Source organism: Coregonus lavaretus (assembly GCF_964263955.1).
Source record: "Coregonus lavaretus genome assembly, contig: HAP1_SCAFFOLD_330, whole genome shotgun sequence".
In the NCBI taxonomy this organism is placed as follows: domain Eukaryota; kingdom Metazoa; phylum Chordata; class Actinopteri; order Salmoniformes; family Salmonidae; genus Coregonus; species Coregonus lavaretus.
Window position 1 is genome coordinate 225456 of NW_028156608.1, and position 15130 is coordinate 240585.

The window sequence follows — 15130 nt, forward strand, 5'->3', positions numbered from 1 at the left end:
CTGATGTCCTTCCATCAGCATGTAGACACCTGATGTCCTTCCATCAGCATGTAGACACCTGATGTCCTTCCATCAGCATGTAGACACCTGATGTCCTTCCATCAGCATGTAGAAACCTGATGTCCTTCCATCAGCATGTAGACACCTGATGTCCTTCCATCAGCATGTAGAAACCTGATGTCCTTCCATCAGCATGTAGAAACCTGATGTCCTTCCATCAGCATGTAGAAACCTGATGTCCTTCCATCAGCATGTAGAAACCTGATGTCCTTCCATCAGCATGTAGACACCTGATGTCTCGCTTTGCCACAGCATGTGCCTTGATTTCCCAGTCTCAGATGTTCCGTTGCAACTCTGTGTACTTCTCCTGATGAATTTAACTGCTGAGTCTCATTAGCAGCTAGTTCCATGGACACACTGACTTCAATGGCCCTTTGCCAAGGTCAGATTACTTTCAGTCAAAAGTCTCTTTGTGTAACTTCACTCCGTAGCCCACATACTAGTCTGTCTCTAATGATGTCATTTAGAACATCATTCAACTCACAGTACTCTGATAGTTTATGTAATGCAGAAGCAAACATTGTTACTGATTCTCCCTCTTCCTGATGTCTTCTGTGGAACCTGAACCTTTCAGAATTAACTAGTGGTTTTGGTGAAAAGTGTCCTTTCAGTGTTTCCATACGTCTTATTGCCTGGCCTGTCTGGCTGTAGCAGGCTGCGTAGTAAATTAAATGTCACTAAAAAATATGTAAGTGCCTTTGAATGGGGTATGGTAGTAGGTGCCAGGCGCATCAGTTTGAGTGTATCAAGAACTGCAGTGCTGCTGGGTTTTTCACGCTCAACAGTTTCCTGTGTGTATTAAGAATGGTTCACCATCACAAGGACATCCAGCCAACTTAACACAACTGTGGAAAGCATTGGAGTCAACATGGGCCAGCATCCCTGTGGAACACTTTCAACACCTTGTAGAGTCCATGCCCCTACATATTTAGTCAATATTAGGAAGGTGTTCCTAATGTTTTATACACTCAGGGTATGAACTCCACTGCTCAACACTTTCATTAAACTGTCCAATGTTTCTAACAATTCTAGCCATTTGTAATTTCTCAGTATGCTCCTGATTGTCACTCAATTCAATATTGTCCTCAACCACTGCAATATTTTCCTCAGTTACGTGATCTTCATTCACTTCACTCACTGATGTTTCATCCTGAAGTTCGCTCATTTAGTAGTTTTCAATTCCAAAGTTCTTCTTCACAGTTTAACCTCTTAACCTCTATGGGATCGATGTCCCATATACGGGACGGTTGAGCTAACGTGCGCTAATGTGATTAGCATGACTGTTGTAAGTAACGGCAAACTTTCCAGGACATAGACATGTCTTATATGGGCAGAAAGCTCTAAATACTGGACTGTTTTGTATCAAGTCTGCCCAAATGTGCCGATTTGGTCAATTAAAAATGGATTTTATCAAACAAAACTATGCTACATTTTATCTCTGGGACCATTAGGATGACAAATCAGAGCAAGATTACTGAATGTAAGAACATTATTTACCTTCAGAGGTGAATGTATCAAACCAGTTGCCGTGATACATTTTTGTTGTTGTTGTGCACTCTCCTCAAACAATAGCATGGTCTTTTTTCACTGTAATAACTACTGTAAATTGGACAGTAGAGTTAGATTAACAAGAATTTAAGCTTTCTGCCCATATAAGACATGTCTATGTCTGTCACGCCCTGATTTATGGGACTCTGGTATGTTGAGTCAGGGTGTGGTGTTCTATGTTGTGTTGTCTATGTTGTCATTCTAGGATTGTATGTCTATGTTTGGCCGGGTGTGATTCCCAATCAGAGACAGCTGTCGCTCGTTGTCTCTGATTGGGGATCATACTTAGGCAGCCTATTGGCACTCGTTAGTTGTGGGATCTTGTTCCGTTTATAGGCTTGTGTTGTGTTCAGCCTTAGGACTTCACGTTTGGTTTGGTTTGTTGTTTTGTCGTGTGTTTATCGGTGTAATAAACATGTACGCATTTCACGCTGCGCCTTGGTCTGACCCGTCCTTCAACGAACGTGACAATGTCCTGGATTTTTTGCTGTTACTTACAGCAGTCATGCTAATACCCTTAGCACACGTTAGCTCAACTGTCCCGTATACGGGACACCGATCCCGCTGAGGTTAATAAAAGTCCTTTCCTTCACATTCCTCCCTTTTTAATCACGTTGTTTTCCCGCTCCAACGAATCCTTTTCTGCCATCCATGAGGATCTAACTCTCTCTCTTAGCTAGCTCGACTATGCACTTGCCTCTGCTAGCAATACACTGTGCTAACATTAGCGTAGACTGTGACATGGAAGATAATGGTTTTAAACTTGTAAAAACCGACTTCTTCAAACTTACTCGTCGCCAATATTTTGTTATGTCTTGTGGGTTTCATAACCACATCTTATAACAATTAAATAATGATGAGACAGGAATGTGCGCATCTTGTATCCTCCATTACCCGTGATGCCCTGTGCATACAACTACGGTAAGTAGGAGGTACAAAAGGTATTAAACCAATATATAACACCACCCATCTAGGGATGGAGGGATGATGGGCAATAGAAGGTGGTGACCAGAGCAGACCAGAGCAGACCAGAGCATAGCATAGCAGACCAGAGCAGAGCAGACCAGACCAGAGCAGACCAGAGCAGATCAGACCAGAGCAGACCAGAGCAGAGCATAGCATAGCAGACCAGAGCAGACCAGATCAGACCAGAGCAGACCATAGCAGACCAGCCCAGACCATAGCAGACCAGACCATAGCAGACCATAGCAGACCAGATCAGACCAGACCAGACCAGATCAGACCAGAGCAGACCAGATCAGATCAGAGCAGACCAGAGCAGAGCATAGCATAGCAGACCAGAGCAGACCAGATCAGACCAGAGCAGACCAGAGCAGACCATAGCAGACCAGCCCAGACCATAGCAGACCAGACCAGATCAGACCAGAGCAGACCAGACCAAAGCAGACCAGACCAGACCAGATCAGACCAGATCAGACCAGACCAGATCAGATCAGATCAGACCAAACCAGACCAGAGTAGACCTGATCAAGGCAGACCAGAGCAGACCAGCCCAGACCAGCCCAGCCCAGAGCAGACCAGAGTACAAATAGATGTGTTTTATGAGACTCTGATTTTAGCCTGGAAACTAGCATGGCCTCCTAATGATGATATGCGGTATTAAATTAATGAGAGGCCGGTCCTAGAGCTCATCCTGTGTAATTTAAAGGCTGAGGGACACTCCCATGCTGTGGTCATCATCGTCCAGTAAATCATTCCCATAAGTCATCTCAAACTCTCTAACTGTCTGGCAAAACCCTTCCAAACTGTCCAGTACAATTCCACCTTTCAGCTCCACAAACCACTGGGAGGGTTCAGAGAAAAGATTAATAAACTCTGTGCAGTCAGAATAATTTCTCGGACCTTCGTTTCTCTGCTAGCTTTGATGAATATTGAAAAATAACTAAATGAGTTATTCCCAGCAATGCAATGATAAAGTCAGTCCAAGGCTTTCATGACATTTACATTTTAGTCATTTAGCAGACGCTCTTATCCAGAGCGACTTACAGTTAGTGAGTGCATACATTTTTTATACTGGAATCGAACCCACAACCCTGGCGTTGCATATGCCATGCTCTACCAACTGCGCTACATCCCTGCCGGCCATTCCCTCCCCTCCCCTACCCTGGGCCAATTGTGCGCCGCCCCATGGGTCTCCCGGTCGCGGCCGGCTACGACAGAGCCTGGATACGAACCAGGATCTCTAGTGGCACAGCTAGCACTGCGATGCAGTGCCTTAGACCACTGCACCACTCAGGAGGACATTATAGCCTATATTTACCCAACTAAACTGTTTGGATATGTCCTATATCTGTCATCCCTGTATCTGTCATCCCTGTATCTATCATCCCTATATCTGTCATCCCTTTATCTGTCATCCCTATGTCTGTCATCCCTGCATCTGTCATCCCTATATCTGTCATCCCTATATCTGTCATCCCTGTATCTCAAAATGATATACTGTAGATGACAAATCCCGGCCAAAATTTGTATTTGTATTCATTAGGGAATTCCTACACATAAAACAAAACAAGATTAAACTAATTGAGTTGTCATATTGATATAATCCATACCTCTGTCACCCCACCCGGGCCAGACAAGAGCAGACCAATCACACCAGACATTTACATTTTAGTCATTTAGCAGACGCTCTTATCCAGAGCGAATTACAGTTAGTGAGTGCATACATTTTCATACTGGCCCCCCGTGGGAAACGAACCCACAACCCCTGGCGTTGCAAACGCCATGCTCTACCAACTGAGCTACACGTGATCAGACCACACCAGAGCAGACCAGACCACACCAGACCAAACCACACCAGACCAGACCGGACAACACAACACCACACCAGACCAGAGCAGACCAAAGCAGACAAAAGCAGAACAGAGCAGAGCAGACCAGAGCAGAGCAGACCACAGCAGAGCAGACCAGAGCAGAACAGACCAGAGCAGAGTAGAACATAGCAGAACAGACCAGAGCAGAGTAGAGAAGAGCAGAGCAGAGTAGAGAAGACCACAGAAGACCAGAACAGAGCAGAACAGAGCAGAGGAGAGCAGCTTTGTGATGTTTACTTTCTCACCTTGTGGACAGACTATGAGGGTGACGTGAAAAGATGGTTAGGAGTCGTGTGATCTCTGCATAAACACAGCCTTGGTCTGTCGATCTGGACAACGAGACCATTTTCCTCGTCTTTCGTCGCTATTCCCTCCCCATCTAGTCTCCCTGTTCTCCCCACCTAGTCTCCCTGTTCTCCCAACCTAGTCTCCCTGTTCTCCCCACCTAGTCTCCCTGTTCTCCCCACCTAGTCTCCCTGTTCTCCCCACCTAGTCTCCCTGTTCTCCCCACCTAGTCTCCCTGTTCTCCCCACCTAGTCCCCCTGTTCTACCCACCTAGTCTTCCTGTTCTACCCACCTAGTCTCCCTGTTCTCCCCACCTAGTCTCCTTGTTCTCCCCACCTAGTCTCCCTGTTCTCCCCACCTAGTCTCCGTGTTCTACCCACCTAGTCTCCCTGTTCTACCCACCTAGTCTCCCTGTTCTCCCCACCTAGTCTCCCTGTTCTCCCCACCTAGTCTCCCTGTTCTCCCCACCTAGTCTCCCTGTTCTCCCCACCTAGTCTCCCTGTTCTCCCCACCTACTCTCCCTGTTCTACCCACCTAGTCTTCCTGTTCTACCCACCTAGTCTCCCTGTTCTACCCACCTAGTCTTCCTGTTCTACCCACCTAGTCTTCCTGTTCTCCCCACCTAGTCTCCCTGTTCTCCCCACCTAGTCTCCCTGTTCTCCCCACCTAGTCTCCCTGTTCTCCCCACCTAGTCTCCCTGTTCTCCCCACCTAGTCTCCCTGTTCTCCCCACCTAGTCTCCCTGTTCTCCCCACCTAGTCTCCCTGTTCTCCCCACCTAGTCTCCCTGTTCTACCCATCTAGTCTCCCTGTTCTCCCCACCTAGTCTTCCTGTCCCACCCTCCTCCCTCCTTACCTCCCCGTTCTCCCCTCCCTACCAGAGAACCATGTTTTACCAGCACAATGTATTACCAGCAGCATGTGTAACCAGCACCATATATAACCAGCACCAAATATAACCAGCACCATCTATTACCAGCAGATATAACAGCACCATGTATATGCAGCACCATGTATAACCAGCACAATGTATAACCAGCACCATGTATTACCAGCACCATGTATAACCAGCACCATGTATAACCAGCACCATGTATAACCAGCAGATCTAACCAGCATCATGTATAACCAGCAGATATACCAGCACCATGTATTACCAGTACCATGTATAACCAGCACCATGTATAACCAGCACCATGTATAACCAGCACCATGTATTAGCAGCAGATATAACAGCACCATGTATAACCAGCACCATGTATAACCAGCACCATGTATAACCAGCACCATGTATTACCAGCACCATGTATAACCAGCACCATGTATTACCAGCACCATGTATAACCAGCACCATGTATAACCAGCACCATGTACAACCAGCACCATGTATAACCAGCACCATGTATAACCAGCACCATGTATAACCAGCAGATATAACCAGCACCATGTATAACCAGCACCATGTATTACCAGCAGATATAACCAGCACCATGTATAACCAGCACCATGTATAACCAGCACCATGTATAACCAGCACCATGTATTACCAGCAGATATAACCAGCACCATGTATTACCAGCACCATGTATTACCAGCAGATATAACCAGCACCATGTATAACCAGCACCATGTATAACCAGCACCATGTATAACCAGCACCATGTATAACCAGCACCATGTATTACCAGCAGATATAACCAGCACCATGTATAACCAGCACCATGTATAAACAGTACCATGTATAACCAGCACCATGTATAACCAGCACCATGTATAACCAGCACCATGTATAAACAGTACCATGTATTACCAGCAGATATAAACAGTACCATGTATTACCAGCACCATGTATAACCAGCACCATGTATAACCAGCACCATGTATAACCAGCACCATGTATAACCAGCACCATGTATAACCAGCACCATGTATTAGCAGCAGATATAACAGCACCATGTATAACCAGCACCATGTATAACCAGCACCATGTATAACCAGCACCATGTATAACCAGCACCATGTATAACCTGGGAAGCCTAGAGCCATTCAAGAACCACCAGCACTATTGTCTATTTCCTTATAGCCAGACAGGAACCACCAGCACTATTGTCTATTTCCTTATAGCCAGACAGGAACCACCAGCACTATTGTCTATTTCCTTATAGCCTAAAACACAGAACAGGATGCATGGATTCATCTGATGTTATGTTTAACGCCAACCCTATTAGACCAAACGTGTTCTCAACTGGTTTTGCCTTGGGACCCAAATTGAACCATGTCTCAGTTGCGACCCAATACTTGTACCCCACATTTTTTGACTAAATGCAATCTGGAAAACTATTTTTAATGCTATCTTGACAGTAAATGTAGAAATGATATTAGACAAGGGAACAATATTTCCAACTTTTTTATTTTCAATAATTGCATATTGGAAAGCTCACTTCAGACCACACAATCAACCTAATCTGATACATGCTGCTGCTATTAACTGTATATTGAAAATACTGGGATTGAATATTTTTTTCTTCTTCAGAGAATACATTATTTAAAATGTAGGTTCATTATAATTTCTTCAACCTTACTACAAAAACATAAAACATTTGTATGTTTTACTTAGACACCTGCGACCCTTTCAGAATTTACACCAGTTGAGATCCACTGGTGAGCCACCTAAAAGGATACATGGATTACTATCTATACTGTTCTATTCTGTTCTATTCTGTTCTATTCTGTTCTATTCTGTTCCGTTCTGTTCCGTTCTGTTCCATTCCTGTTCTATTCTGTTCCATTCTGTTCCATTCTGTTCCGTTCTGTTCCATTCCTGTTCTATTCTGTTCCATTCTGTTCCATTCTGTTCCATTCCTGTTCTATTCTGTTCCATTCTGTTCCATTCTGTTCCATTCCTGTTCTATTCTGTTCCATTCTGTTCTATTCTGTTCTATTCTGTTCCATTCTGTTCCATTCTGTTCTATTCTGTTCTATTCTGTTCCATTCTGTTCCATTCTGTTCTATTCTGTTCTATTCTGTTCCATTCTGTTCCATTCTGTTCCATTCTGTTCTATTCTGTTCTATTCTGTTCCATTCCTGTTCTATTCTGTTCCATTCTGTTCTATTCTGTTCTATTCTGTTCCATTCTGTTCTATTCTGTTCCATTCTGTTCCATTCTGTTCTATTCTGTTCTATTCTGTTCCATTCTGTTCTATTCTGTTCTATTCTGTTCCATTCTGTTCTATTCTGTTCTATTCTGTTCCGTTCTGTTCTATTCTGTTCTATTCTGTTCTATTCTGTTCCATTCTGTTCCATTCTGTTCTATTCTGTTCTATTCTGTTCTATACTGTTCTATTCGGTTCTATTCTGTTCTATTCTGTTCCATTCTGTTCCATTCTGTTCCATTCTGTTCCATTCTGTTCTATTCTGTTCCGTTCTGTTCCATTCTGTTCTATTCTGTTCCATTCTGTTCCGTTCTGTTCCATTCTGTTCTATTCTGTTCCATTCTGTTCTATTCTGTTCCATTCTGTTCCATTCTGTTCTATTCTGTTCCATTCTGTTCCATTCTGTTCTATTCTGTTCTATTCTGTTCTATTCTGTTCCATTCTGTTCTATTCTGTTCCATTCTGTTCTATTCTGTTCCATTCTGTTCCGTTCTGTTCCATTCTGTTCTATTCTGTTCCATTCTGTTCTATTCTGTTCCATTCTGTTCCATTCTGTTCTATTCTGTTCCATTCTGTTCTATTCTGTTCCATTCTGTTCTATTTTGTTCCATTCTGTTCTATTCTGTTCTATTCTGTTCCATGCTGTTCCGTTCTGTTCCATTCTGTTCTATTCTGTTCTATTCTGTTCTATTCTGTTCCATTCTGTTCTATTCTGTTCTATTCTGTTCTATTCTGTTCCATTCTGTTCCATTCTGTTCTATTCTGTTCTATTCTGTTCCATTCTGCTCCATTCTGCTCCATTCTGTTCTATTCTGTTCTATTCTGTTCCATTCTGTTCCATTCTGTTCTATTCTGTTCCGTTCTGTTCCGTTCTGTTCCGTTCTGTTCTAATTGTGAGACAGCTCATAAAGCTCATAAACTTTCACTTGACCATATATCTTTCCCTAACTCTGACTTAGGGGGAAATGTCTGGTATTATGTTTTATGTTATGAATCTGTAATGTTTAATGTAAAACCTCTCTAATAAAGACTATGGCGAATCCATCAGCATGGAACCATCAAAACAACCAAAAACCCAGCCCTGAGATCCATCACAACCCAGCCCTGAGATCCATCACAACTCAGCCCTCAGATCCATCACAACCCAGCCCTGAGGTCCATCACAACTCAGCCCTCAGATCCATAACAACCCAGCCCTGAGATCCATCACAACTCAGCCCTCAGATCCATAACAACCCAGCCCTGAGATCCATCACAACTCAGCCCTCAGATCCATCACAACCCAGCCCTCATATCCATCACAACCCAGCCCTCAGATCCATCACAACCCAGCCCTCAGATCCATCACAACCCAGCCCTCAGATCCATCACAACCTAGCCCTCAGATCCATCACAACCCAGCCCTCAGATCCATCACAACCTAGCCCTCAGATCCATCACAACCCAGCCCTCAGATCCATCACAACCTAGCCCTCAGATCCATCACAACCCAGCCCTCAGATCCATCACAGCCTAGCCCTCAGATCCATCACAACCCTGCCCTTGGATTAATTAAACTCCAATAGAGAGCAGTGAAAGCCTGTAACTTGTAAATAGTACATAAATCCCTTTTTATGGACTTTTCTCTCTATGAGTATTCTGACCTTGAACCTAAGCATGAGAATAGCAGACTGAAGCATATCAACATATCAACTTTAACACAGTAAAGTTGATGAAATCCTGTGCCATTATGCAGAATTTAAATTGTTCAGCCTTTAAACTTGCACTCTCAACTACCTCAACTAGCCGGTGCCCCCGCACATTGACTCTGCACCGGTACCCCCCTGTATATATAGCCTCCCTTCTGTTATTTTATTTTACTTCTGCTCTTTTTTTTCTCAACACTTTTTTGTTGTTTTCTTCTACTTTTTTGTTAAAAATAAATGCACTGTTGGTTAAGGGCTGTAAGTAAGCGTTTCACTGTAATGTCTGCACCTGTTGTATTTGGCGCATGTGGCCAATAGAATTTGATTTGATTTGACTCTCGAATGTCATAATAATAAGCTACCCCGACTTTCTTTGTTCACTGTTATCGACCGTCAGTAAGCCACTGCTCGTTCACGCTGCTCGTTCACGCTGCTCCTTCACGCTGCTCGTTCACGCTGCTCGTTCACGCTGCTCGTTCCGTGGGTAAGTGAACGCTCCTACCACTGTCTCTCCCAAGCATCTTTGACTGGTGTTTAGGCTTACTGCAGCGCGTACTGCTTGTATCCACAGCACTAACATGTGAGTTGGTGATCTCCCTGCTTGTTTAGTAAAGTGCAGCCAGGATCCATACAGTGAGCTTGTTTTCAGGAGGTGGGGCTTGTTTACAGGAGGTGGGGCTTGTTTACAGGAGGTGGGGCTTGTTTACAGGAGGTGAGGCTTGTTTACAGGAGGTGGGGCTTGTTTACAGGAGGTGGGGCTTGTTTACAGGAGGTGGGGCTTGTTAACAGGAGGTGGGGCTTGTTTTCAGGAGGTGGGGCTTGTTTTCAGGAGGTGGGGCTTGTTTTCAGGAGGCGGGGCTTGTTTTCAGGAGGCAGGGTGTGGGTTGTGTTCGTGAACTCATTTTAGCTCACAATAAGCTTGTAGCATGACTAATACTAGACAGAAAAACACCACAAAGCTCAATACGGAAGAGGAATATGGATCAACACAACACTCCATAAACTACTCAATAAAATTGTTCTATAAAGATCTAATAGATCTGCAGGAAAATAACTTTAAGTCCTTCCTGCAACTCTTTATGAATTCTACCAACAAAAGGGTTGATGATCTGAAGGATGTAACGTAATTTAAACACAGTTTGGAGTTTACGCAGTCAGAGGTGGAGGAACTAAAGAGTGTGAATGTCACCAGCCAGACCTCATGTCTGAGGATTTCACAATCTTAAATCTTAAAAGTGAGAACCACTCACTGACATCTGACTTTCTGAATACGTTATACTCCAGCTATCTGTATCCCCTCATCTATAAGCCCCCAAGAGTGACCAGTTCATCTGCCACCCTTATTGATCATATTTTTACTAATTATTTTAATAACGTGGCTAATACAGGTATAAATTATACTGACATTTCTGACCACTTTCCAATTTTCCACTTCTCTTTGGCAGCTGGAAATGAACAGATGGGAAAGATTAGTGGCATTAAAAGGTAGAATATTTAACAAAGTAATTGTGAGCACTTTAAGATGTTGATTGATGATATATTATAATGGGAAAATGTTTATAATCAGGCTGATGTGGAGTTTGCTGACCTGTATTTCACCACTGCTTTCCCTTAGTTAAACCAGAGAGCAGCAGAAGGGTTCTGGAAACCTTCTTTTACAACCGGCCTAAAAAAAACATCCTCAGTTAAAATAAACAAGTTGTATAAAAAGGTTCTCACTATTCCTTCTCCCCTGAATTCTGCAAATTACAAAAAGTATAAGAACACGTTTACTCACCTACTTCGAATATCCCCCCAAAAATATTGTATTAACAAATTCCAAGAATCCTTAAATAATATCAAGTCAACTTTGAAAATCATCAATCAGCTGTTAAATTAGAAAAAGGCATCTCCAACTATCCCATCTCTATTTACTGTTAGAAATAAGACCTATATTGATCCTGATGTTATTTCATGTGAATTTAAATAACTTGTTTGTGAATGTGGGTTCCTCTCTGTCAAAGAAAACAGAGAAAACTGATGTAAATCCCTTGGACTACATTAAGGGACATTTCTCTTCTCTGCTTCAGTTTGATCCTCCTGATGTGATGGAGGTGATGGAGGTGATGGAGGTGATGGAGGTCATTGGTAACTTAAAGGTATCAGCAGCAGGTCATGATGAGATTGGTGCCTCTTCGGTGAAATCAGTGTCTTCCTCGATCACTGAACCTCTAATATACAGTACCAGTCTAAAGTTTGGACACACCTACTCATTCAAGGGTTTTTCTTTATTTTTACTATTTCCTACATTGTAGAATAATAGTGAAGACATCAAAACTATGAAATAACACATATGGAATCATGTAGTAACCAAAAAAGTGTTAAAACAAATAAAAATAAATTGTATATTTGAGATTCTTCAAAGTAGCCACCCTTTGCCTTGATGACAGCTTTGCACACTCTTGGCATTCTCTCAACCAGCTTCACCTGGAATGCTTTTCCAAAAGTCTTGAAGGAGTTCCCACATATGCTGAGCACTTGTTGGCTGCTTTTCCTTCACTCTGCGGTCCAACTCATCCCAAACCATCTCAATTGCGTTGAGGTCGGGTGATTGGAGGCCAGGTCATCTGATGCAGCACTCTATCACTCTCCTTCTTCGTCAAATAACCCTTACACATTGTCCTGTTGAAAAACAAATTATAGTCCCACTAAGCCCAAACCAGATGGGATGGCGTATCGCTGCAGAATGCTGCGGTAGCCATGCTGGTTAAGTGTGCAATTAATTCTAAATAAATCACAGACAGTGTCACCAGCAAAGCACCATCACACCTCCTCCTCCTTGCTTCACGGTGGGAACCACACATGTGGAGATCATCCGTTCACCTACTCTGCATCTCACAAAGACACAGCTGTTGGAGCCAAAAACTAAAATTTGGACTCATCAGACCAAAGGACAGATTTCCACCGGTCTAATGTCCATTGCTCGTGTTTCTTGACCCAAGCAAGTCTCTTCTTATTGGTGTCCTTTAGTAGTGGTTTCTTTGCAGCAATTCAACCATGAAGGCCTGATTCACGCAGTCTCCTCTGAACAGTTAATTTTGAGATGTGTCTGTTACTTGAGCTCTGTGAAGCATTTATTTGGGCTGCAATTTCTACGGTTGGTAACTCTAATTAACTTATTCTCTGCAGCAGAGATAACTATGGGTCTTCCATTCCTGTGGTGGTCCTCATGAGAGCCAGTTTCATCATAGTGCTTGATGGTTTTTGCAACTGCACTTGAAGAAACTTTAAAAGTTCTAGACATTTTCCGGATTGACTGACCTTCGTGTCTTAAAGTAATGATGGACTGTCGTTTCTCTTTGCTTATTTGAGCTGTTCTTGCCATAATATGGATTTGGTCTTTTACCAAATAGGGCTATCTTCTGTATACCACCCCTACCTTGTCACAACACAACTGATTGGCTGAAACACATTAAAAAGGAAATAAATTCCACAAATGAACTTTTAACAAGGCACACCTGTTATTTGAAAAGCATTCCAGGTGCATTGAAGCTGGTTGAGAGAATGCCAAGAGTGTGCAAAGTTGTCATCAAGGCAAAGGGTGGCTACTTTGAAGAATCTCAAATATAAAATATTAATTGATTTGTTTAACACATTCTTGGTTACTACATGATTCCATATGTGTTATTTCATAGTTTTGATGTCTTCACTATTATTCTACAATGTAGAATAACCTCTTTAAGGAATACCTGGGATAGGATAAAGTAATCCTTCTACCCCCCCCCCCCAAAAAAAAAAAATTGTAGAGTGGTTATCCCACTGGCTATAGGGTGAACGCACCAATTGGTGAGTCGCTCTGGATAAGAGCGTCTGCTAAATGACGTAAATGTGCCCTTGAGCAAGGCACTTAACCCTAATTGCTCCTGTAAGTCGCTCTGGATAAGAGCGTCTGCTAAATGACTAAAATGTAAATGTAAAATGTAGAAAATAGTAAAAATAAAGAAAAACCCTTGAATGAGTAGGTGTGTCCAAACTTTTGACTGGTACTGTATATCTTCACCAAATCTATGCAAACTGGTATTGTTCCTAAAGATTTGAAAATTGCCAAAGTTATCACCCTCTATAAATCTGGGGGATCCAAGATCTTTTACAATTTATCAGCCAATATCTGTACTACCATGTTTTTCTAAAATCCTAGGAAAACGTGTTTATTAGAGAATGTTGAAACATTTAAATCAACACTTTATTCTATATGAGCACCAATATGGTCTTCGTAAAAACTACTCCACAGATATGACTCTTTTGCAACTTGTGGATAAAATATTTACAGCCCTTAACAACAATGAATATGCTCTTGCCGTCTTTATAGATTTATCCGAAGCGTTTGACACAGTTTATCATGAAATATTACTTGCTAAATTGCATTATTACGGTTTTCATGATTAGACATATAATTGGTTATATAGTTATGTAAAATATATGATAGAGGAAAATGGCTGTGCATCTACTAGGACCAAGAAATCCTGTGGTGTCCCACAGGGTTCAATAATTAGACCTTTGTTATTCCTAATCTATATCAATGACCTTGCTGCTGTGTCTAATACTGTACATCCCATTCTCTTTGCTGATTTGATTTTATCACGCAATAATTTGATTTACTAATTAGTGACGCCAACTCAGGCATGACCACATTTTCGGAATGGTTCCAGATGAACAAATTATCTTTAGATGTAAAAAAAATCCAACTTTACTAGTAAGAATAAGAAATATTGTTGAAAAAAAAAGAAAGAAAAAGAGCCAGATTCTCAATTGGTGAGAATGAAATGGAACAAGTTCTATCCACTAGATTCCTCTGAGTTCTAATTCATGAAAAGTGATCCTGGAAAGATCATATTCAATTTGTCTGCAGCAAAGTGATGAAATCTGTTAGTATCATCAGAAATATTAGTGGTTTGGTTCATCAGGCTTGCTTCCTAACTCCATACTATAGCTTAATTTACCCATATCTAATTTACTGTAATATTGTCTGGGCCAGTACATATGTCTCCTACCTACACAAATTACTCATCAAACTAAATACATTTCAAGACTATCCACCTCCTCTAATAATCTGGCTCCATCTGCACCTTTGTTTAAGAAACTCAATATCTTGTCTATTTACGACATTAATGTCCACCAATTATGCGCTTTCATCTACAAATACTCACACCTCCCAGACAGTTTACCTAAACCCTTCAATGGAGTCTTCCAGGTTAATTCTGAAATCCATCTATATAACTCAAGACACTGCGATAACCTTCACCCTCCCCACTGCCACACCTCACATAGTCCATTTTCTACTTGATACAGATGTACCAAACTCTGGAATTCTTACCTTCACATTTTCAAAACATCATCATCCCTCAATAACTTCAAGTGAAGACTGGGGGTCAGCCTGATGAACCAAACTACTCAGTAATCTACTCCATATAGCCCAACTCTCACACACACACATGCACACACACATGAAAAAAAACAAATATATATATATATATATTTTCGTGATTACTGATCAATTAATGTATATACTTATAATTAGTAGGTTCTTTT